The following is a 20,905-nucleotide window of genomic DNA, read 5'->3' as shown; positions in this document are numbered from 1 at the left end:
CATCTGTCTCCACCTCCCACCCCTGCCACCCTCTGCATCCACCCCCCCCCCCCCCCCCTGCTTCTCAACCACACCGAGAAGCCATGTGTGACGGAGGAGAATGTAAAAATATATGTGTAACTGAACAACAACGTGCTGACAGAACACAGCTATAAATACTCTGATGGTGCAGCACCATTCCGCAGATCCTGCTTCCTGCTGCCTGAGGAGTGGGGGCACGGGGTTTGACAGGTGGGGTGGGAACTCGGAAGGGAAAGGAAAGGGGACGACCACTTGTGGCCCCACTTTGTGCCAAAAGCTTCCTGAGTAGTACGTCTCTGATTCTTCCTCCAAACCCCAAAACCCCCTCAGAGAATCACTACTGTCGTCTCCAGTTCACAGGTGAGGAAACTCAAATTCAGAGAGGGAGGTCGTCTGGTCAAGGTCACACAGCGAGGAGGCAGTCGGCCCCTCAGGAAGTGCCATGTCACATAAATGCCCCTCTCTGATGCATGGGCGGGGCCGGAAAATGACCACACCAGGTGAAGTGGCCTTCGATCTGTCAGAGACAATCTGGGGTGGCGTGAGACAGACGTGGAAGGGAGCCGGCCTCTGGGCTCCGGGGTGAGCAGGAAAGGAAATGGAGGAGGAAGAGAGGCAAGGGGGCTCCCGGGGCCCCTGCAGAGGGCACTGGATACCCACTGAGAAGTCATGGGAGTAAGTTGGCCCCGTCTCTCGGACCCTCGCTGTGTCTGGACCAGCCTTCCACATGTGGTCTGAACCTGTCTGCACCTCTGGCCAGCGTGGGGGCAAAGGTAAGGCCGCCAGCAGGTTCCCTGTTCGTCTTCAGACCTTCCCAACAGACCGGCGCTGCCCCATACAATGCCCCACCTACGGCATTTTTACTTTGCATTTTCTAGTAGCCACTTAAAAAAAATAAGCAGCTGAAGTTAATTTTAATGTTTTATTTTTTTAGTGTTTATTTTTGAGAGCGAGAAAGAGAGTTCGAGCAGGGGAGGGGCAAGGACAGAGGGGGACAGAGGAGCCAAAGCAGGCTCTGTGCTGACAGCAGCGAGCCCATTGAGGGGACTTGAACTCATGAACCGTGAAATCATGACCTGAGCCAAAGTCGGACGTGTCACCGACTGAGCCACCCAGGCGCCCCAAATTTTAATGTTTTATTTAACCCAGTAGATTCCAATATCATTTCATGTAATCCAGATTTTTTAAATTGTTGAGTTTTTTTAAACTTTTTTTTCTTACTAAATGTTCAAAATCCAGTGTGTCTTATATTATACTTACAACACATCTCAGGTTGGAGTAGACACATTTCAAGTTCTCAACGCCTACATGCGGCTACTGCACTGGCCACTGGGAAGCACTGCTCTAGGCGATGCCCTGACAAGAGCCAGGACCATGACTGTATTCACCACGATTATCTCTAGGGTCTGGCATGTAACACATACTCAGGAAATGTTTGTTGAATGACTGGCTGACCGACTGGATAAATGGAAGAATGAATGAATGAATGAATGAATGAACAAATGATCTGAGACCTTGTTAGATCAAAAGCCAGATTCCCAGCATGTGCCATGGGAAGAGCCTAGAAATAAATTCCAGTCCCACTTTTGCATCCAAGCCTTTGCATGACCGTAAGTGAGTCCCTCCCCTCTCTGGACTTCAGTTTCCCCATCTGTACGATGGGTTGTGGGTTGGACTGCATGATTTTTTTTCTCTGCCTTTCACTAGAGGTGCTCAGGGGGAGGCTGCTGTCCTCTCTGCAGCTCCCTTCCCTATGTCAGGCCCCCAGGGAAGTTCCCTGCCCCATTCCCCCAACTACCCCACTCTCCCTCCTCCTGTGTGTGAGACAGGAGGTCTCAGGAGAGGCCTCCAGGTGACCTTCTGTGCAGAACAGAGCCAGGCCTCAGTGGACTCCTGCCAAAAATAGCCGTGGCACAGGGAATGAGCCTACCATGTATCCTCGGGCTTGGCCCTCCTCCTTGGTCACTTCCATATCTTACATTTGTTCAGAGCTGGGAAGAGAGCAGGGCAGCGCTTATCCCTTTGATTCTGTAGAGAAGGAAAAGGAAGGCCAAGAGATGTGCCCGGTCCTGTCCAAGGTCACACAGTGAACAGGGCAGAAGTGGGCCTCTATTTGCCTCATCTGAAAAATGGGCACAAAACCTGCCTTCGTCCCATCGAATGTCAGTGCCTCAAACCCAGCCTCTGCTACCTACAGCCCTGTGATATTCTGTCTCACTGTACCTCTGGAACTCCTTCTTTGTCAACGGGGATAACAATCATCCGATTGCCGTGCCACTGCAATGTGTTAACGTAGGTAAAGTGCTTCGAAAGTGATAGATATTATTATTAGCCTTCACAGGGGAGCGGTCCGCAGTTCAAATGAGGCGAGGGGTGCAACTGGGATTTACAAACTGTAAAGTCCTCTCTTGAGAGGCGGGCACTTTTTGGCTGCAAACGAGGTTGCAAACTGTACTCCACACAGTGACTTGCAAAGTGTTTTGTGAATGTTGCCGCATTAAGGAGGCTGTTGCAGATTAGCTTTTTATAATCTGAAAGGCACTTCAAATTCATAAATCACTTTGGAGACCTTAGGGCTCTTTGTAAGGGCTTTCTAGACTGTCGAGTGCAAGTCTGAAACGAGTGGCCTTTCAAAGCCATGGGCAAGAAGCAGGGTGGGAGCGGGTAGAGGAAGAAACTAGAACCAGAGAATCACGACAGCAGCCCATTTCCCCTCTGATCTCGGCACCATCGCCACCCATGCCAGCCAGTGCGGAGAAATTCCAGCGCATCTGCAGATTCCTGCTATTCTCCTCTGAGGCCAGGGAGGCCTCGCTGCATTGCTGACTCAGCCAAACCGGATGAGTTAAGCAGGAATTGGGCCCCATCTTCCTTGCACTTCTGCCTTGTCTTTTTTCTTTTTTCTACCACAAAGGCAATGAACCTGACACCATTTAAAGATTTCCCTGTGGGCTGGGAAGGTGGTGAGCTCCTGGGCTGCCCGATGACCTTGCTCTGAGGCCCAGACTTGGGCCTGCTCTAGAGACCCAGCCCAGACTGCCTGCTACCCCCGAGTTGACAGAGTAGCAGGGGTTCAAGGGCTGGGGGCAGGTGGAGGCCGCTGCCTTCAAACAGATGTGGGGGGCGGTGCAAAGGCCCCAGGTTCTTGGGTTCCAATCCCAGCCCTGCAACTTTCTCACCTACGACCTTGGGCAAGTTCCCTTACTCTGAGCCGGGAGTCCCTCAGCTGTAACTTGGACAGATAATGCTCTTTTTTTTTTTTTTAATTTTCTTTTAATGTTTATTCATTTTTTGAGAGACAGAGACAGAGTGCAAGCAGGGGTGGGGCAGAGAGAGAGGGAGACACAGAATCTGAAGTAGGCTCCAGGCTCTGAGCTGTCAGCACAGAGCCAAAGGCAGGGCTCGAGCTCATGAACCATGGGATCATGACCTGAGCTGAAGTGGGGTGCTTAACCGACTGAGCCACCCAGGCGCCCCTGATAATGCACATTTGCTTGCAGGCTTTGGGTGGCCTGGTGTGCATGCAAATTCTGTCCCTTCTGCTATCCATAGGCCTGTGGGCTTTCCAATAAGGGAGAAATAGAAGGTGAGGCAGCCTTTACAGCTTCGGGGTCATGAGCATGGCATTTCAAGTCCTAAAGACCTGGATTCAAATCCTGGCTCTGTGACACACAGCTTTGTGTCTTTAGGCAAGTCACATCAGCCCCTTGAGCCTTCATTTCCTCAGCTATAAAATGGGTATAATAATAGTTGCTACCTTGCAAAAAGCTGGTGAGTATTTGTGTGGCACAAAATGGCACCTAAGGACTGTTCCATCAATGGTAACTGTGATCTGCCTCTCCCCAAACCATGTGGGGAACCCCAGTGTACTTCCCAAGGCCATGCAATTCCCCTTCCTGTGCCTCCTCACATTTGGGCAATTCCTTGATAAAAAGCCTGCCTTACCATGTGACCCAGATGACAGCTGGGGCCCTGGGACCTCTTCATCCAGCTAGAGTCTTCTGCCCCTGCCGTTTCTGCAGAAACCTTTTTTTTTTTTTTTCACAGCCCCATCTCCTTATGGTCCCTGGACTGCATGATGTTGGCCCCAGAGTGGAAGCTCCTCTGAGCTCCTTATACAAACCACGCACAAGCAACACGCCCTTTGCTGTAGGTGTCGCAAAGGAGGGTCTACCGGAACCTGCTCCAGAGCCGTCTCCCTGAGCTCACCCCAGGCTTTCTCCACCTGCTGGCTTCTGCCTCTCTCCCTCCTGCCCTGCCTTCTCTTCCTCTCCTCCCTTTTCAGGAGCAAGACATCAACATTTTGCCTTCTGCCTCCCGCAGCGTACCTCATTTTTTTGAACCAAGCCAGGCTCTTCCCGGGATTGTAGTGAATGCGAGTTTGCTTCATTTAGTTGCATCCATGGGTCTGTGTGATGTTTCAGGGCTGGTACCATGTCCCTGCGCACTGTTGTATCCCCAGCCCCCAACCCAGTATTTGGCCCCCACTAGGCATTTGGTAAATATGTAGCAAGTAAAAATGAGTGGGACAGGGGCTACCGAGGAAGGGGACTGAGAAAGTTGCTTTCTGTGGCTGTCTGGGGCCTCTTGCTCTTGGAGGTCAGTTCTGTGGCAGAGGGACTAATTCAGGACGAGGCTGAAGCTGATGTGTGTCCGTCTCAGGCCCCAGAAACGACACAGTGCTAACACATTCTTGGCTCCTTCCAGGGCCACGTGAACAGTAATACTCGGGGGTCCTTCTTTAGGGTCTAACACATCAGCCTGTCCTGAGGGGTACAAAGGGCAACAAAGAAACAGGGCAGGGGCTCCCAGGACAGGTTTCCCATCAGACTCCCTGGGACTTTACTCCCCGTAAAGTATTTAACCACCAGAGCCACCTGGGCCTCACACCTCCTTCCCAACACCTGATACAAATGTCTGATGTGGGACGTGGTGATTGATTTATTAAAAGTCCTAGGTGATTCCAATATACCTCCCTGACACAGAGAAAAGAACTGTGTTTCGTTTTTTGTTTTTAAACTAATCTGTCTGTAATGCCTGTGGGGTTTCCACATCGGGCCCCCTGAGGAGCAGGCTGTCGGTAGGCTGGTGGTTCAGGGTGAGGGCCTGGCCAGATGGGAGAGAGGAAGGGACGTGGGCTTTGCAGGCATTGGAGAACCTGGGTTTGAACCCTGTCCTCCAGCATCCCAGCTCTGTGGCCTTGGGCAAGTCACTTCAGCTGTGTGCATGTCGGTGTCCTCTGTTAATTGACAGAATTCCTACTGCACAGGTTGGCTGGGATCAATCGCCTAACACAGGGTCCAGCCTAGAGCCAGTGCTCCATAAAGTGTGGTTCCATTACCTTCCTGACCAAGCTACGGGGGTGGGAGGGGAGGTCACGTGGGGCCCCCAGCCTGGCTCAGTACCTGACGGGAAGAACCCCGGCCTGGGAGAATGTTCTAGTGCTGACCCATCATGATATGTGACCTTGGCCAAGTCAGCCTCGGTGACCCCATTCAGCTCTGACCCGGGAGACAGGTGAGGGCTGACATTTAAGGGGGTGAATAGATCTGTTTCAGCCAATTCTCTGGGGCAGATCACTCAACCTCTCTGAGCCTCAGTTTCCTCATCTGTGAACAGAGATCCAGCAGTGTGCACATCTCACTGCAACTCTGTTTGGTGACGTCATGTCGCTAGCTTGGAGTGGGCCACGGTGGGAGTATTGACACCACGTAAATTGGCAAACATTGCAAATCAGGATTTCCCCGGCCTCCCCTTCCATCCCCACTCTGCCCCTGACAGTCAGTTCACCAGCACATCGGCCACCGGGACTCCGATAAATCAACTTTCACCATGGTTGTTGGGAGATTCAGAGAACTATTGCCTGTTAAGCAATTAGCACAGCACCTGGGACTTAGCACAGCACCTGGGCACTAATATGTGCTAGTCACACACAGTTAAAATTTATCAGCTATCACTTTGTCTCTGGCCTGATAAATGGTGATCACATGTGTGATCTCATATAGCTTTAACAACCCTAGGAAATACCTAGAAGAGGAAATTCAGGCTCAGACGGGCTCGCTGACTTCAAATGCAATTAAATTTTGCAGCCCTACTATGTGCTGGGTTTATTTTTATATACCCATCTCAGTTCAGCCTCACCAACCCCTTTTTCTCACTACAGTTGAAAGGCCCAGAATGGGCAAGCGACCCGCCCGAGGTCCCACGTTGAGCACGGGGCCTTGTATCTGTCTTGAACCTACATGCACGGGTCTCCGCTTCTGCCCGGCTCCCTCCGAACCACATCCAGCTGCATTCTCTTCTGAATCAGGGTAAGCTTTGCCGTTATGATCTCTCTGGCCCTTTCTAGCTCTGACATCCTCGGTATTTAAATCAGCACATGAATATTTCACAAGCATCCCCGGCGAAAATAACCCCCTGCCTGGTTATGTCAGGCCGAGGCCCCAGTGGCTGCCGGGCGCTTCAGCTATTTGCGAGACCTGCAATTCCGCGAGGCCGCCCGGCAGCAGCCAAGGAATCGATAGCCTTTAAATAAGTAATTAGAGGAGCTGAGGACGTCGGCACAGCCAGGAGTGAGCAGGGGAATATAAACTCATAACGCTCCCAGACTCACTGTGGAAGGCCGGGCTCTGTTTCTTGCTCAAGACATGTGGCGGGGCCTGGGGCAGGGTGAGGGGTGGGGGAAGCACAGGGAAGCGGAAGAGGAGGCATTTACTGAGCCCTCCCCATGTGTCAGGGCTTGCTCTCATCATTGCCATGCCCAGTGTTCTCCAAAGATGTTAAGGCTCAGAGAGGGGAAGTCAGTTGCCCAGGGCCACACAGCTAGGAAGTGGCAGAGGCTGCAGGCCTGTCTGACTTGAGCACAGATTTCTCTCAGCTTTGGCACTATTGACATCTTTTTGGCCAGGTAATTCTTTGTTTTGGGGGTGGGGGGCCCTCCTGTGCATTATAGGGTGTCTTAGCCCTGGCCTCTACCCTCTAGATGCTGGTAGCACGTCCTCCTCACTTGTGACACTCGAAAATGTCTCTGAACATTGCCATATGTCCCCTCGGGGGCAAAATCCCCCTCCGCCCTGGTGAGAGCCCCTGCTTTAGAGTCTGTGTTTACTAGGCTGTTCCTCTCCTCTGCTGTCGGTGGCTTTTAGGATAAGGATCAAAATCTTTCTCCCCACCGAGAGAGGCAGTTCTGGAACCAAAGTCAGGCCAGGTGAGAGCACACCAGCTGTGTGACCTTGGGCTAGTTCTCAACCTCTCCGTGCCCCGGTTTCCCTATCTGTAAAATGAGCCCTCGTCCCCACAAAAGGTGATCGTGAGGTTTAAATGAGTTAGCGTATGTGAAGCATTCAGAGCAGTGCCTGGCACACACAGTGTGAGCCATCACGACAGTCCAAAGGCCTGCGTGACCCAGCCCATGCCTGTTCTCCCCATCAGAAAGGGGAGAAGGACCCCAGCTCCTGCTAGGGAGCTCCACAACAACTTCTGCTGTTCTCCGTCTTCCCCTCGCACTCCCCCTCCTGCCAGCCTTGGAGATGCTGGAGAAAACAGCGACAAGGACAGCCACATAGTCCCACAGGATCACAAGGCACTAAGAACAAAAACTGCCTCTTCCTCTTTCCCTGCAGTGCTGGTGGTGCATAGAGAGGCGTGTGGAGGTCCGCACCTGATTTACAAAAGCATCCGATTAAAATACAGTTCCTTTTATTATCCAGTAAACTATAAAAATACATATAAACAAACACATTTTGTCATTGGAGTTGGTCAGCACATTTTACTGGTCATTAGCGTGTGTTTTTGTTGCACTGACGTCTGTTAAAAACAAGGTTCCAGAATGCTGTCCTCCTTTGGGTGCTTGGGAGAAATAGTATCTAGAAAGGCATTCCAGGGTGTCCTTACAGGAACAGCTCCCAGTGCAGGAGCATATGTGGGCGTGGCTTAAATCTTCCCTTTCTTTAGAAGGAAGGGTCCCTAGACTTTACCAGGTCTAGTCTTCTCCTAGTGGAGGAATCTGAGGCCCAGGACTGTCCTTTGTCCAAGATCAGAGAACACCTTGTTCAGCAACCGTTTTCTGAGTGTATTAGTGAGCCCCAGCTGCTGTAATAGATAGGCCCTCAACCTCAGTGGCACAATGGAGTTGTCTTTCTTGCTCACATGGCAGGTGTTCTGGTTAATGAATGAGCCTTCTAGATGGTAACTCATGGACCCAGGTTCCTTACTTGTGGCTGCACCCTCCTCTAGGGCCTCAGAATCATCCGCTTTCAGCTGGATAGGGAAAGAATTCTGAAGATTGCACATTTTTACAGATTTTTACAGGTTTTTTTTTAATTAAAAAAAATTTTTAATGCTTATCTATTTTGGGGAGAGAGAGAGACAGAGTGTGAGTGGAAGAGGGGCAGAGAGAGAGGGAGACAGAGAATCTGAAGCAGGCTCCAGGCTCCAAGCTGTCAACATAGAGCCCGACACGGGGCTTGAACTCATGAACCATGAGATCATGACCTGAGCCATGTTTAACCATGGATGTTTAACCAACTGAGCCACCCAAGTGCCTGGAGTCTTTTTTTTTGTTTGTTTTAATTAATGTCAGGCTGGGGAGTGGCCCATGTTGCTTCTATGCATGTTCCACTGGCCATTCCTAAGTCATATTTCATACCTAACTGCAAATGAGGTTGGGAAGTGTAGTCTGGCTGTGTGTTCAGAAGGAAGAAGACACAGACTGGTGGGTAGTGGACCAGGTCTCAGTGTCTGGCCCTGGGCTAGAAGCTGCCTGGGCAGGGATGGCTAAGAAGGCAGACCTGCCCTCTTGGGGCTCACAGTGTGGAGGCGGTGGGGTGCGGTAGCAGGTGCAGGCAGCTAATGTCCTCAGCCTGAGGTTCAGAATAAGGACTTGTCTTTTTGAGCCCTCCCTCCCATTGATCACTGGAAGTCTATTTACTCCTCTCTAGAGAGACCCCATCCCACGATAAGACTGAGACTGCTGGGGTCCTTGCCAACTCAGTCCAAAAGGAGTCAGCGATCCCTGTTTCTAAAAGACTGCAGAGAAGAAACTGGAACGCCTGGTTCATTTTCTGAAAGGCCCTATTCTCTGCAGTCTTTCCTTTTCGGGGGAGGTGGAGGGAGCCTCTCTCCCCAGGTCACCTGTCACTTCACACTGCCACAGGCCTGGGCTCTCAATAGAACAGCTCTGGAGAGATGGCCTGGCTCCTCAGTTCACCTGCACGTGTGTGCACACGCACGTGCACACATGCATGTATGCACACGTCCCTCAGAGCCACCTATAGCAGGGCATCTGGGTGGCTCAGCTGGTTAAGTGTCCGACTTCAGCTCATGTCATGATCTTGGAGTTCGTGGGTTTAAGCCCCGCGTTGTTGGGCTCCATGCGGGCAGCACAGAGCCTGCTTGGGATTCTCTCTGCCCCTCCCCAGCTCACACACACACACACACACACACACACACACACACTCCCTCTCTCTCTCTCTCTCTCTCTCTCTCAAAATACATGTATGAACTTTAAAAAAAAAGAAAAGAACTAGCTATAGCATACATTTGCCACTTTTGTTAACCAGTATCTATTTGGGGGATCCCAAGATGGTGAGAGGACCTCCCATTACAGAAGCTGATCGGGGCAGATATCTGCACCCCCATCAGCTAGAATAGGGACATGTGGCCCAGAGTGTGGCCAAATGGACGTGCCCTCCCAGGACTTTGCTTTGTTTTGTATTTTAATTTTTTTCAACATTTATTATGTTTGAGAGACAGAGAAAGAGCACAAGCAGGGGAGGGGCAGAGAGAGGGGGAGACGCAGAGTCCGAAGCAGGCTCCAGGCTCCGAGCTGTCAGCACAGAGCCTGACGCGGGGCTGGAACTCAGGAACGGTGAGATAGTGACCTGAGCCAAAGTCGGATGCTCAACGGACCAAGACACCCAGGTGCACCCCAAGGACTTTGAATCTTTACAGTGACACAGGCACAGGGCCAGTCGAACTTTAAAGGCCACTGCAGCAGAATGGCATCTAGTGATGTGTGATACATCATCTCCATGTCCCAAGGTACCAGCAGGAGCCCCAGGGACCAGCTGGCAGATGGCACCTTGGCTGGGCTTTAACTCTCTGGGTTCCTGTTAAGCCTGTTTCTCCAGTTCCCTTGCATGCACCACCTGACACTTTTCCAGACAATTCCTTTAGGTTAACTGGAGTCAGTTTTTACTAACTGCAGCCGAGAACCCTTCTTATGCAGCCCGTGCTGGAGCCAGGCCACCAACCCACGCCCTCCAGGATTTCCTTTGCTGCCAGCTTCACCCAGGGCCATCCCAGACCCCCCCCACCTCCCCCACCCCCACACACAGGACTAACAGCTTCCACACTCAAGGGAGAAGCCAAGGCTCCTGGCTCTTTCCTCCAGGAGATTCTGAGCAAATCTCTAATTAACCTGTCTGTTCACACTCCTTCGACATCCAAAGTTCTCAAGAGGGCTGTGGGCAGAACCAACATAATTGGTTTTCTTTGCAATCCTGTGTATTTTATGCATTTGAAACTGTTATTCTGAGAAGAGGTCCATCGTCTTCGCTCAGTGCCAGAGGGGTCTGGGGCGCCAGAAAGGTGAGGATCCCCCCTGGACTGCTGGTAACAGGATTCCCTCCTCCATGATGCAAGGCCCCTTTGCTTTATGAGACCCCTAATGGGTTGGAGGACCACCCCATCCTCCCGGGACCATTCTTTCTGGAAAGAGATCCCTACTTCCTTCTGGGGCCAGCTCCTCTCCCCACCCTAGAGGTAGGTGGTCCCAGCAGAGGCCGCCATGGTGTCACATAACCCCACTCTCCAGCTTCAGCTGACTGGTTAGGGAGGGCCGGGCTCTGGACCCAAGCCAGGCCAGACAGGCCCTTCTCTGCAGTTGCTGTTTTTTTGCTTCTTCTTTCTCTTTTTTTCTTTTCCTTTCCTTTCTTTTGAGAGAGAGAGCATGAGCAGGGGAGAGGGGCAGAGGGAGAGAGAGAGACTCTCAAGTAGGCTTCATACTCAGCATGGAGCGGGACGCATGGCTTGATCCCATGACCCGGGGATCACGACTTAAACCAAAATCAAGAGTTGGACACTCAACTGACTGAGCCACCCAGGTGCCCCTCTGCAGTTGATTTTCTAAAGTGGAACTCGGGGTCACCAGTTACACTCTTCCCTGTGGGGGCTCAGAGTTGAGAGTGGTCAAGTTTCCCACAAAGTAAGGGAAGCCAATTGAGTAGGACAGAGAGGCTGAAGAGAGAGAGACAGAGACAGAGAGACAGAGAGAGAAGAAAGGAAGAAAGAGAAGGGGGGGATGCGGGGAGGGGAGGGGAAAGGGAAGGAGAGGGAGCTGGCTGCATCCTGGCCCATGGTTTGTTTAGTTGTGACCCTGCTGGTTTGGTATTCATTTAGGTATGGTTATTCATTGCTTCCTTAAGTTCCCCATTTTTGGCCTCAGCTAGTTGGAAATGTAGTTTGTCACTGTCTGTCTTATTCCCACTGAATCCCCAGGGTCTGCACAGAGACTGGCACATAGTAGGTGTGCAGTCAGCACCCGTGAATGAAGGAATGAATGAATGAACAAGGTACGGAGGAGAGGGTGAGTGTGTCTACGTGGGGAGATGTCAGGAATCATATGGGGCGGGAGGTGGTGTTCAAAGTGGGATTTAAAGGGTTAATAGGAGCTTTCTGGATGACAGCTGTGGGGGAAGAGGCTGGAAAAGACAGCAGAGACTAGGTTGAAAAAGGCTTAACTATCAGACTAAAAATTGGGATTTTTAAATTATTTCTCATGCCTCTTTATTTTGAGAGAGAGGGAGAGAGAGAAAGTGTGAGCAGGAAAGGGGCAGAGAGAGATGTGGATGTAAAATCCAAAGTAGGCTCTGTGCTGACAGCAGCAAGCCCGGTGTGGGGCTCAAACTCATGAACCGAAACGCAAGAACGTGACCTGAGCTGAAGCCAGATACTCAACCAACTGAGTTACCCAGAGCCCCAGGGTTTTGGGTTTTTTTTTTAAATTATATTTAAATCCAAGTTAGTTAATATATAGTGTAATAATGGTTTCAGGAGAATTTAGTGATTAAACATTAGGATTTTTAGGGGCACCTGGGTGGCTCAGTCAGTCAAGGTTAAGCATCTGCCTTCAGCTCAGGCCATGATCTCACGGGTCCATGGGTTTGAGCCCCGCATTGGGCTCTGTGCTGTCAGTGTAGAGCCTGCTTTGGATCATCTGTCCCCTTCTCTCTCTGCCCCTCCCCCCCATGCTCTCTGTTTCTCTCAAAAAATAAACATCAAAAAAAGTTTTTTTTTAATTGGGATTTTTACAAGTAGTGGCTTATCTAGGTCTAAATTCTAAGTGTTCCTAATGATGCCTGAGCTCCATCTATATGAGCAAACGTGTGGGTGCTCTTAGGCTCCCCTCATGGCCCTGCCTCTAGAGACCCTGCTAATAGGAAAATCAGGCTCTCTTTCCATCCCACCCAACACCCTCTCTCATCCCCGACTGCCCCCACGGCGGTCCCTGCTAAGCCTTCTTGTGGCTCCATCCAGCAGGTCCTGACCTTCACCGACCTCTGGGCAGCCTTCCACCTTCTGACCTTCACCCCCACTGCTTCTCCCCCGCAGCTCCTTGTCTGTCCCTCTCGAGGTCTCTTCTTCCTGGACCCACAGCCATTCCTTAAATATCAGTGGCCTTCAGTGCCTGTACTGCTTCCTTCCCTCGCTCTGCACTCCCCCTGGATGGCCCCTTCCCCTCCCGTGGCTTCAGGGACCACTTCAAGCTGCACATTCCCATCGGCTCCAGACGCAATTATCCGGAGACTGGACCTTCTCCTCCGGGCTCTGCCGTGGGCACTTTGGACGCAAACACATCCCAAATCAGACTCATCATCTTCCCCTCCTGCCCACTGTTTGCACCCTCCTCCTGATGTACATACCGCCTCCTGTTCTGTGAAGAGCCTGTGAGGAGAGGGAAGGAAACAGACTCGGAGGAGGGCAGGACTGAGCACATGGAGTGTCTGCCTGACTCCGGTCATGCTGCTCGATTAGGACTCAGGATGGGGCAGTATTTCTCACCTCTGACCCCCAGGCCTCCGGGGGCCCGGCCAGTAAACGTTGACCAGATCGATTTCCACCGTGTTGGGAAGTCAGCGGTCAGCTGCTGACCACACTGTCAATTATTCAGGCTCCCTGGGATTCCACCAAGAGCAACGATTTAACTAAAGCATGGCTCCATTGTCCTCACTCACCCAACTTTCCCTCAGAGGCCTGGGCGGGGGGGGGGGGGGCGCCTCTTGGAGCAGCCAGGCAGAGGTCTGACCCAGCCCCTGCTCCCACACCCCAACCCATATGTCCATCTAGGACTTGAGAGCGTCTTCATCAGGCGGTGTCTTGGAGGTTTTCCTGGGCCAAGGCAGGGGAGGGGGCTGAGGCCTTGAAGGCATAGCTGGGACCAATGGCCGGAAGTTACCTGAGGCAGGTCCCGGCAGGTGTAAGCTAGTGGGCAGCAGACCACCATCCGGAGGCACAGCTGTCACACAGAGAGACTGGACTGTCAAGGAGAAATAATGATCATTTTCAGGGTGCTTTAAATTTGCAAACTTTTCATGACATGCATCATCATGTGGCCTCCAGCCTTTTTTGGGAACCAGGTGATACATAAATAAAAACACGTTCATTTGATAGTTGCTTATTGAACAGGTCAGGCACTTTGCTAGGTGCTGTGGATGAGATAAGAATATCAATTTGGCCCCGCCCTTGAGTAATACTAGCACTAATGCTAATAATAAGGGGAACTCTGATGTGTCACGGAAGGTTCTAAACACTCGACATGCTTCAAGGCACACTACCCTCATAACAACCCAGTGAGGTGGCTGCTGGAGCTGTCTCCATTTTATAGGCAAGGCAAGATTTTACAGGTGAGGCACAGAGAGGTACAAAACGTGCCCAAGGTCACACAGCCTCTGCAAATGATGCAGCTGGAATTAGAGCCCAGGTGCCTGATTTCGAGCCCCTGCTCTCAGCCTCTGATCAAAGTTGTGTGTGTGTGGGGGGGGGGGGGTTCGTTGGGGTTAGGTAGATGATCACATATGTAATGATCTAACAGAGCTGTGGAGGAGAGATCAGAACTAATCTATCCAGGTTGCAGGGAGGAGGTGACGAGTCAGTGAAGGCTTTCTAGAAGTGTCCTTTAAGCCAAGAACTTCGGGAAGAAGAGTTGGATGGGGGAAGAGTCCAGGGAAGGAGGAACATTTACAGCGGTAGCACTTCCAGCTGGAAGACCCTGCAGCCCCAGTGCCCTGGGAGGACCCCCTCTGGGCCTGGGCAAAGGGGAGCAGGCAGACGGGGCCACGGCTGCGCTTCAGCCTCCCCCTCACTGTGCCCACTTCCTCTCTGTCTGCCAGCTGTATTTTTAGAACTCTTACTTTCCGATGGCTGGTGGGCTGGCAGTATCTGGGCCTTCCTCGGGACTTTTATAGTCTCCTGTGGCGGGTGTCTCCGTCACAGCCCTCCCCTCGGAGACCTGAGATGCTGGGCTGATCGGAAGCTCCTGAAGCCCTGTCTGCTTCACCGACACAGTCGGTAACCGGTCCCCTGGGGTCAAGGGGCCCACACTCAATTGCCAGTTGACACTGGCCACCTCTTTCCCCTCTGTCTGCTTTCTCTCTTTCTTCCTGCCAGTTCAGTGCCACTCCGCTCCATGGTCCCGATCTGTGTCAGACACCGGGCTGCTGGGCGCCGACAAGACAGACCTAAAACTGACTTGAGTGCCTTTAGCATCGCCTGTGCTAGAGGCAGGGTGAGTGTACACGATTCATATCCCAAACTGGGACATGCGTGAAAGCAAAGGGGTGCTGTTAACAGTTCTGCTGGGAGCACAGCATCAACCCAAGCAAACTGAGATGGGAGGTCACCGCAGTTCAATAGAAGGATGGAAAAGTGAGGAGAGACTTGATGAATGCAGGGGCAGGGAGAAGGGAGTATTGGCCAGGGTAATGGCACTTGCAAGGATGCAGCAAGTTTGGAGATAAGTGGAGAGTTTATGGTGGCCATAACCCAGTACCTGGACCATGGAGAGGGGGCGGGAGGAGAGCCCAGGGTGGACTCCTGGTGGGAAAAGGTGGACAGTTCGGTACAAGTGGAATAGAGTGGCAAGACCTGTCACCCCTGGGCCCATGGCAGGCATCACCAATTGATCATTGCACTCTCCTTCCCATGGATTCAACCTGCCAGCCCTCAGCACAATGCTGGGGCTGGTCACTTCCAGCTGTCAAGCTGTGCACTAGAGGAAACCTATTTGCCACAAGGGGCTCAGCAATGGGTACAGGGTGTACTTAGCCAGAGAAAAGGCTGGAGTTCAAATAGAGAGAGGCCCAGAATGCGGGACCAAGGAGCTGGAATCTTCTCCAGGTGTTAGGGAGTCGTGTTAGGGGGAGGGATGTACCAAAGACTAACATTTCAGGAGTCTCGGGAAGGTTGCCGAGGTGGCAGGGAAGCCAGTGAGGGGGTGCCGACATCCAGGTGAGAGAGGAAGACCTCTCCCCTCCCCTGAACTGGGAGCAGAGAAGGTTGTCTGATGACTGAGCAGATGCTGTGGGGCAGGAAGAGAAGAAGAAGGCATTGAGGATGCCTCCCAGGCTTCCCCGGGGCCTGACTTGGAGTCTGGGAGCACACTGTCTGCCAGGCAGGTGTGTCAGCACTGTGGGGGGTCCTGATGGGAAGCTTTGCTCCAGAGGTCACCAAACAGGGCAGGATCTCCGAGGAGAGGGCCACCCTGGACTCGGTGCCCCCAGGACGGGGGTGGGGCAAACTGGTTCGGCAGGTGTTACCAGAGAGCACCGGGGCCTGGAGAAATTTGCCTTTTGAGGGAATGAACCATCACAAAGATCTCATCCCTGCCCCTCAGGACCCTACAGAGGAGAAGGGGGGCCTGCAGTGGTTCCCACCCCATCTCTGAGCAATGGGAGCCCAAGGGAGCTGCTTGCAAAGTTTCAGGGTGACTTCCACAAAGGGAAACTGACGCTTCATTCCCTGGTTGGATGTCCGCTTAGCCATGGGCTGCCACCTGCCCCAGGGTCACCAGAGTGGGACATGGACACACGGCCAGGGTAAGGCCCTGGGGTCTGGTTCTGGAGAGGAGCAGGGACCGAGCCTAGTAGAGTCTGTGGAGGGCCAAAGGGAGTGGGGGCTGCAGACTCCCTGGCACCCTCTCGGCAGGGGGGGGCAATGTGGCTGCGGAGCCAGCTGACAGGTGCAGACTTGTCTGGAGAGGGACCACCGGTGCCCGGGGGAGGGCCCGGGAATTGAGTCCCTGGTCCGTGGGATCTTTGGGAGCCTCCGCCCACTATCACCAGACCTACAGGCTTTGAGCTAAGTCCGCCCCAGCCCTGACTCCCAACAAGGGAACCAGAGCCTGGCAAGATGTCACTAGAGGAACGGCCATTTCCCTCTTCCTTCTCCCCCAACCTCCACCCTAGAGGTGAACCTGGAGGTGTGTGCATGTGCGTGTGTGTGTGTGACAGAGACCACTCTGCCTTCTCCAGCCCTCCCCCAAGTGCATGTACTCTTGTGCGTGCACACACACACACACACACACACACAATTTGAGGCCCTAGCTTAGCTTACCTTGAACTCCCAGCTTAGCTTACCTTGTGGAAAAAGAAGAAAGTTTTGGGTCAAATCTGAACCTGAAGTTTAAAATGACCAGGTGTTGTTTTTTTTTTCTTTTTTAAGTAGGCTCCACACCCAACATGGGGCTGGAACTCATGATCCTGAGATCGAGTTACTTGCTCTACTGACTGAGCCAGCCAGATGCCCCTAAAAATGATCAGGTGTTAACCAGAATGAGACTTTTTTTTTTTTAATTTTGAGAGAGAGAGAGAGGGAGAGGGAGAGAGAGAAAAAGATAGAGGGAATCCCAAGCAGTCTCCCCACTGTCAGTGCAGAGCCTGATTCGGGGACTGAACGCACAAACTGAGTTTATGACCTGAGCCTAAGTTGCATGCTTAACCGACTGAGCAGCCCAGGCACCCCTGATCCTTCTTTTATAACCAAAAGGTCTAAGAGCTAAAAAAGGGACCAAAGCACTGTCAAAGGTGCATGTCTCCCAACTGGTAGGAGAGTTCACAGGGCCTGGTTGGTAGCCATTATTAGAAAAATAACTGTAACCTAATGAGCTGAAAGTCCTTAACAAGCTGTTTACAAAGGGAACCCCAAAAGGGAATTGGATTTGAAGGGAGAAAGATGATTAGACATAAGGATGGAGTGAGGTGTTGTTGAATGAACTAGGCAGAGGGACCCAGGAAGGTTGGATACCTGCCTCTGCACTCACCCCTCCCTACAAGGTCTGGGGGAGCCATATTTATGGGAAACGGGGTCACTGTGTTATTGGTTGGGCTTCTGCTCCCAGGCCTGACTCTGAGCCCTCCCTAGGCCAGCTTCCTCCAAAGCCAGACCCAAATCTCAGGATCCCTTTGTTAAGTGGGCCCAGTGGGATGGGTGTGAGGCAGGGGATCATGCAAATGACCTTCCAGGGGGGAAGGAGCCAACAGAAGCAAGCCTCTGGCCCCCACTTAGCCCACCGCTTCTACAGCATGGCTGGGAAGGTAGCAGAGGTGGAGCACAGGGTCCAGAAGGAAGGAGGGGAGAACACCAGCATGAGGCATCGGGTTCCTCCTGGCACCCACCTGCTGGTAAACATGGCTCAGTCCAGGGATCTGACTCCTGACGTCTAGTTCCTTGTGGGTGGAGGTGGGGTAAGGGAAGCAAGGGGGTGAAGGAGGGAGCTCTTGCCTCCCCCAGCTCCCCATGCCTAGGGCTGTAGAGAGGGGTTCAGCCTGGGTCCTGAATTGGGGGGGCCTGTGGCATATCCAGGGGTGAAGGATAAGAGGTCAGGGGCTCTCAGGAGAGAACTTGGGTAGAAGACAGAAATCTGGGAGTCATCGGGGGATGCCTCCAACCTCGGTGCAAACGTGCAAACGCAGAGAGGAGGAGAAGAGGCGGCGAGGAGAAGGGAGCCTGGGGGAAGCCAACTTTTGGAAACCAGAGGAAGAGCTGCAGGAACTCGCCTAAGAGCCTGCAGCTGCCAGATCCTGGCCACCCTCCGGGCCAGACCCCCTCTGGCAGCTGCCAAGACGCATCTCTGCTGCTCTGGGAAACCTAATGGCCTGCGTCTGCCCAGGTGGGCAGCGGGACAAGTTCACCTCCCCGCTTCCTGCCTCCCCCTCCTCCAGCGTCGGCTACTGCTCTGGGCCGCTCTCTGGGGCCAGCCAGCGCTGCCCTCCCCCCTCAGGCCCCACGTTCCAGACTTTCTCCTCATCAGTTTACCAGCCTGGTCTCATTCCCTCTCCGGAGCCTCTCGCCAAGTTCTGCCTGGCTCCCTGCCCCTCTCTTCTCCTCTCCTTAGAGCAGGAGCCAGTTGGGGCCCCTTCTGCAGACGCAGCCTCGTGCCAGGCCTGGGGACCCCTCCCACCAAGCTAGCACTCTCAGCCTTCCAAGCGCGTCTGCGTCTGTCTTCACACCCAGTTCTGACAAGAGGGTTTATGCTCCGTGTCTGAGACTGAGCCCCCGGCACTGGTCTCTGTCCCATGTTTGTCACATATGCCCCACCTGGGCCACACAGACTGGAGTCAGGATCCTCAGACCCTAGCTCCAGGCTGCAGCCACAGGGATGCAGACGGGAGCTGATATTCTCAGGGTTCGGGGCCTCTCTAAGCCTCAGTCGGCCATCTGTAGGCAACCCATTTGTCAGCTGGGGTCCCCCAGTCCCATACGATTTTAAAAATACCGGTTCAGATCCATATTCCACAGCCTGTGGAAATGCAAAAATATCTTTAATATCCTTTGGAGAGTTCTGGAATGGTTTGTTTTTTCACACTCCCCTCTGCATCAGAGCTGTGGCTTCTGGTAAATTCGTTTAGTGTCTGGATTGGGCCGCTGACCCAGGCCTGCTGTTTCATTTTTACACAGCTCTGGCCGAGACAGGGAATGCAGTGGCCACCTTCCGCTATTTCCACCAGAAACCCATGGAGGAAGGTATCTGTGTGTAAGGTAGGCAGGCACAGGGAGATTTAGGGAAGTGGGGTGAATGGTTCCAAGTGCTACAATTAAATCAACTTCAAACAGAACACTGGACATCCTGTTCTTAAAAGTTCTCGGGTCATCCCACCCCTGGGAAGTTTCATGAGCCCTTTGACCTCACTCAGTTCCCCAGCCAGTCCTGGCTCTTTATCTTCCTTGTTTGCATGTCTCTTCCTTGAAAGGCAAAATAGTGCAGTGGTCCAATGCAAGGGCCTGTCTCTGTGAGCTTGGCTGTGCATCTTATCAGCTGTGTGATCATAGGAGAATTACTTAACCTCTCTGAACCTCAAGCTTATCTTTTATGAGAATCGTAAAAGTTGAAGGTAACAGGATTTGTGGTGAGGATTTCATAAAGCAATTCATGGGAAGCCCTTAGCACAGTGTTAGCTCAATGATGTTAGTTATTACTACTACTACCATTATTATTATTATTAAGTGGTTTTTTTTGAGAGAGAGAGAGAGAGAGAGAAAGAACACAAGTTGGGGAGGGGCAGAGAGAGAAAGGGAGACAGAATATGAAGCAGGCTCCAAGCTCTGAGCTGTCAGCACAAAGCCTGACATGGGGCTTGAACCCATAAACCATGAGATCATGACCTGAGCCGAAATCAAGAGTCAGATGCTCAACCAACTGAGCCACCCAGGTGCCCCTTTTACTACTATTATTATTAACCCCTCCAAATTCTCTTCTTACTCTCCTCCGCAGAACAATTCATCCTTCTTGGGCATTATCCCAAATACTGCACATCTGTACATATGTAAGCCCTGGAAGGGCTGAGGCACAGAAAAGACTTATTCTTTGAACAGGATTGACCCTCCTTTGAAAGGGGGCCAGCTGAGACTGTGAATGGGCCTAACAGTGACCCTACGGTGGTGGTAAATACTAAACAAACATATGCCCTTCCTTCCTCTTTCTCTATCTCCCCACCCTACTCCCCATTAGGCTGAAAGTGGATAGCCGTGACCAGCAGTGGCAGATCCGGGGCCTCATGGGAATTAGCTCGATTTTCCTGAATTATTGAGAAAGAGGTGCCCTTTGCAGGGGTTCCTACACAGCCTGGAGTTGCTGTGGGACCGTTTTTTCTACCTCATGGGAAATCCTAAGAATGAAGCCAACATAAACAAAAAGACAGTTTCTGGGTGATCTCATTTGAGTTCCTGCAACCTACCACACTTAGATTCAGCTCTTGAGTTTTCTTTCCAATCATATAAGCCCAGAAATCCCCCTTTTCTTTTTTAAGCTAGTTTGATTTGAGCTTCTGTCATGTAAAATTGGATGAATCTTGACTAAAGACTGTTGAATCTTGAATTTCAACTACAAATGGGGTATATTATAAAGCAAGGGGGGATAGCATGGAATTCACTGCAGGAAGTATAACCAGAAATCACAGGAATGGAAAGGTTCCTCTGACTCCATTTCTCTCTCTCTCTCAGGCCAACACATACAATCTCCCATTTCTGCTTTTTCTCTGCATATCTGCTTCTTGTTTTTTAGTTCTGCTGAGCTGTGTTTTTGCTGGCTCATCCAGGTAAAGGTCCCAGGGCTAATGTTCATTGGCCCAGATTTGGATCATGTGACCACCCTGAACCATTCATTGTGATTGGTCAAACAGTGAGCCGTTACCTCTGGATCTGGGGATTAGGATCAGGCCCACCTAAACCAAACAAACTAAGAGGATGAAGAATGGTTTAAAAAAAATCAAAGTATTGTTTCCAGACCCATGGGGAATGAATGCCCCCCCCCCCACCACACACACACACACACACACACACACACACACACACACTCAGCATCCCTAACATGGAGTTAAGTGAATTTCTG

General features: G+C 52.0%; 1 long non-coding RNA gene across 1 annotated transcript; it reads left to right on the top strand.

Annotated features, from left to right (window-relative positions):
• The first annotated feature begins 449 nt into the window (after window positions 1-449).
• On the top strand, window positions 450-20,803 carry LOC125921209 (uncharacterized). The gene is made up of 5 exons (XR_007457339.1): window positions 450-794; window positions 4,069-4,170; window positions 6,185-6,332; window positions 18,976-19,056; window positions 19,790-20,803. It is a non-coding gene; the product is annotated as an uncharacterized LOC125921209 (long non-coding RNA).
• The last annotated feature ends 102 nt before the right edge of the window (window positions 20,804-20,905 follow it).

This window comes from Panthera uncia, chromosome D4 (assembly GCF_023721935.1).
Source record: "Panthera uncia isolate 11264 chromosome D4, Puncia_PCG_1.0, whole genome shotgun sequence".
Lineage (NCBI taxonomy): Eukaryota > Metazoa > Chordata > Mammalia > Carnivora > Felidae > Panthera > Panthera uncia.
This window is presented reverse-complemented; position numbering and strand designations above follow the sequence as displayed.